This window comes from Phlebotomus papatasi, chromosome 1, assembly GCF_024763615.1.
Source record: "Phlebotomus papatasi isolate M1 chromosome 1, Ppap_2.1, whole genome shotgun sequence".
NCBI lineage: Eukaryota > Metazoa > Arthropoda > Insecta > Diptera > Psychodidae > Phlebotomus > Phlebotomus papatasi.
Genome location: NC_077222.1, coordinates 105,521,274 through 105,526,114, shown reverse-complemented (window position 1 = coordinate 105,526,114; position 4,841 = coordinate 105,521,274).

Genomic DNA, 4,841 nt, shown 5'->3' with positions numbered 1-4,841 from the left:
TAACTCTTTTAGAGATGAAAAAAAATTACAAAAAAAAATCAGAAACACCAAAAAAAACATCCAAACCACACAACAGACACAAAAGACTAGTTTAAAAGTATTTTAATTGATAATTTTATGTTTAATGTGTATGTAATTTTATGTTAATGTTATAAAGTTAGATAATGTGTTTATTAGTAGAGAGAGAAAATGGAGAAAATGATATTTAGTTGTTGTGCTAAAGCAGGAGTTGAAGATATTGTGAGATATATCCGAGGGATAGGTAAATTTGAATTAACGGTCAAAGGGCGGTATTCAGCATAAAGTCACACAATATTTTTTTTAAATGTTTAGCAATGCAAATTAATAGAAAACTAAGGGATAACTTGAGGTATTTGTAAATTTAATGAATTTGTAGTCTAGAATCAGGATAGAAATTTAAAAAAAAATAAACAGGAATTTTAATTAAAATTTGTTCTATACGATGTTGTTCAGTTCGTGGAATTTATCCGTACACTGTACAAACTATCTCGTATAAAACACTATCTTCTCTTATATCGAAACACTTTCTAATCCTCAAACCGTAACAACAACGAGCCATTTTATTAGTGTCTTTGATAAGGGAGATAAAGTTTTTTACAGTGTCCTTAAGGGATGTCGAATCTAAAACCCGTTAGTTCCGATCATGCCGAAAGTGCCCATGCTTTGCACGGTCCCAAGCTTTATAATGACTATATTTTTCCCATTTTTCTGAATAAATGTGACTCCGCAATATATTTTAAAAACAGGACACTTACCCGTAGTTTTTAAAATATGGGTGCGATAAGTCACATTTATTGAAAAACATACTGAAAAATTAGTTATTATAAAGCTTGGGACCGAGTAAAGCATGGGCACTTTCTCCTAGTTACTGTAAATTGTGAAAAATTAATTAAAAAATGAAGATGAAAAATAAATTAATTATCGATTAATTAATTCATTCATTCATTTTCAACCGCTTATCCCTATTGGGGTCGCGGGCCCATGACATCCAATCTAGCAGCCCACGCCTGTCGGTCCTCCGCCACTTCAGGAAGATGTTCGGGTTCGATCCCGAGGCGTTCCAAGGCAAGATTCTGAATTTGATTCAGCCACCTTGTCCTAGGTCTGCCTCGAGGCCGAGGTCTCCTCACAATGGCTTGCATAGCTTTTCTGGGGAATCTTTCTTCATTCATGCGTTGAACATGTCCATACCATCGAAGTTGTGATCTCTCAACCCGAAGATGCAGCTCCTCGACTCTTAGTTCCTCACGAACGGCCACATTCCTCACTCGATCTCTACGAGTGATTCCCTTTACCGCTCGAAGGTACCTCATCTCGGCAGCTTGTACTCGCGATCTTACCCTTTCGGTCATTACCCAAATCTCATGACCATAGGTGAGAATAGGAATGAACACAGCTTTGAAAACCGATAATTTAGCCGATCGACTAAGCTCGACCTTCCTCAACACGCTTCTGCCAAGCTCCCTCATTACTGCAGAAGCCTGACCGATTCGCGACGAGTTTAATTAATTAATTAATTAATTTTTATTTTTTTAATTAACGAATTAATTAATTATTATAATTAATTAATTCGTTATTACTGAACGAAGCCATTCTTGGTTGACTAATATCTTAAACATTTTGTTTGTCTTGCCTTTTACACAGCCAATAGTTCTTGGTTTAGACGTAGACACTTCATCTGTCAAAGCCTTACTAAAGCTACCAAAAGGCTTTAATCGTTTCAAACGGGAAATTGCAAACTACGAAAATTTATTTTCTAAAAATTCTTCGTGGTTAATAAATTCTGAGTAGTAACGAATTTATCTAGAAACCTAGTTTAAAAGAAAAAAAAATCATCTATCGTTGTTGAAACGTATTCCGCATTGATTTGTCTTTATTGAAAAGACAACTTTGTGTAACGAACTTCCTAAGGACAGAAGAAATTGTGGTTTGCCCTATCTTATACGGATTTCAGGCATAAGGCTTAGCCATATGACTTTAGGGGCTTAGGGGAAATTGGAGCAGTAGTAAATAGGGGTAATTGTAAACAATGATATTTATGTGTACACTATTTGGATTTATGTCGACTATTTGTTCAGAGAACAAGGATCCCTATACTATCTACAAATTTATATAGGTCCCGTGCTCTGAAATTTAGTATTTAATTAAAAACATTTTAGTATTCGCAACTTCCTCGTGTTTACTACTGCCCCAGTTTGCCCTACCTCTTCTAATTTCTCACCATTCAAAAGTTTTTCGAAAACGTTAATTCAATCTTGAATTACTAAGGGCAAATGATCTATTAAGTTCTGAAAAAACGATAAATCGTTGCTATTTAGGGTTTGGAGAACTTCAGGAACCTTCAGGAAACTTGAAATCTGAAAATCGCTTTAGGCTGCTTTTCCTTTCTCCTTTTATTTCTCTTTTGTTTATTTTTCTTTTTTTGTAAACTGTTTTTTGTATGATTTTGCTCATAAATCCTACGAGAGGGTTTTAAACCGTCTTCATTCTAGTCACCAACGCTAAGACGACGATGGCCGCTAAAATTCAAATATGAAATCCTTAAAGCTTTGTATATCTGAAATATGTTTTCAGGAGCAGTAGCTCAAGAGCACTCATATTATCACTAAATTGAAAATGAATAATATGGTACACACCTCAGCTTCCTTTATGGCTTTATGATTTGACAGTAAAATTTTGAAAAAAATAGCAAAATCGATTACACCGTTTTGATTTTAAGTACTAACACTAATATAGTTCTTGTTTAAAATTATCTTTCCGCTCTTTCATGAGAATTTCCGTACTTTTCCAAGAAAAATCTCTATATCGTGAAATAAACATTAATCAGAACGGACAAATTTTAAACTGTTTTTTTATATTAGTTACGTTTATGATATAATTTTTATTTAACCATTTAAGGCCAACTGGAACACAGGTGTCCTAAAAAGGAGAATAATTCTTTTACTGCTCCAACTTCACAGAGAGCAACAAAAATACCGTTGAATAACTCTTAATAACGGTTTTTCAAAGTCATAGGTTGTAAAGGTTATAGACAGCAGATTTCTTAATCTAATGCATCACCAAAAAATTATATGTATCTCTCAAAATCCTTTCGCGCGAAGAATAAAAAATGAATCCTATTTGAACTTGTTGGAAAGGTTTTGAAGTTCTTGCCAAGCTTGAACCAATTCCATTATAAACCGGTAATTAAATGATTCACAACCGTTAACTAATTTCTATACCAAATTCAACTACATTGCATCTAAGGTATTTTGGGAAATGTTCTGAGTGATTTATAAATCGGTTCAAATCGGTTGTGAACCGGTCATGAATCAGTTATGAACCGAAAAGTAATTTTTAAAATTTATGACTTCTTGCAATTTGATCGTTTTTAATATTAATAATATTCTATAGAAAAGCCCGATAATTAAAATTTATTTTTAGGATTTCGTTAAAAATCGTAAATTTACGAAAATCGGTAAAGTTCTAACGATCCATATGATTCTGTCCTAAAGCTTACATGTACAGATAAATTAAAATAAATTCGACTATCACAGTTTTCCGTAAAAATGAAAATGAAAATATTACACATAATTTATAGCGGACTTTTCAAAATAATTTTCCTCAGTGTTGTTAACCCTTACGTACTCTCCATCACATGAAGTATTCGTTTAGCTTTCAATTAGTCACTGAGAGCTCTATAAAATTAACTCTTGCATTGCTAATTCTAATTTAATTAAAGTTTAACACGTAAAGTTTTTTATTGTGTGACTTTATGTCGTAATATCCCACGCTGAAAAAAAAATCAGAGTGTAGAAGGTGAAATTTCGGAGTAATTTTGTGCAAGAACAAGAGCAACTGAGAATATAATAAGGTTAAAAACATACCAAAATGAGAAAAGCTTTCACTGTAATAAAACATTCGTCACATAATTTAATTTATATGTTCTGAAAAGATGTTTTCAGCCTCTTACTTTTTTCTGTTCTTTCCTGCAAAGTCTTAGAATTTCCAACTTCTGTATTTTTTTTAACTCTTCTATTGAGTTTATTCTTCTGCGTTGCGATATATATTTTGAGATCTGTATTATATACAATCAGTAAACTATTTAAAAGAGGAACACTAATAAAGAATGTAATATTTAGTGGACTATTTTTATAATATTGTAAATATTCCATGAAAAATTCTATAAATATTTGTAATTTTATGTAATAGCGTCTTAGTGATTAGTTCCTGTAATCCAATTACAATGTGCATTACAAATATTAGGGAAATATTCTAATTTTAAGATATTTTCTATCTCTCAATGGAAAATTTTTCTCCTGCCAAGTTTCTTTCTTTTTCAACTTCAAAGAATTCTCCTATAAGTCTCTGGACTTTCTATATTTCCCATCTTCCTCATTTATTACTTGTTTTCTCACACGAATTTGAATGATTCAAATAAATTTGATGACACTGTTAATCTCTTATCACAATTGCATTTTTTTTTCCTTCGCAACAAGTACATTGACTCAATAGATTTGGAAGAGATTATGCCAAGGGGCAAACAACTAACACGAAAAATTTCTTCTTCCCAAAAGTAGCAATACCCAAGAATAATTTATACTATGCTTATCATTCTACATTTATTATAAATCATATAGATTTATAATCGAGGTTTTAAGAATTTTACACGTTGCAGAATGTTCTGAAAATAAATTATTTTTTAAAATATCAAAATATAAGGCATAACTTCAAAAAATGAATGATTTTTTCTCACTCAGTTTTGAAATTAATTTCATAAAGAACTTTTCATTATTTCCAAAATTCACCAATTTTGAAAATTAATTAATACCATAATCAGA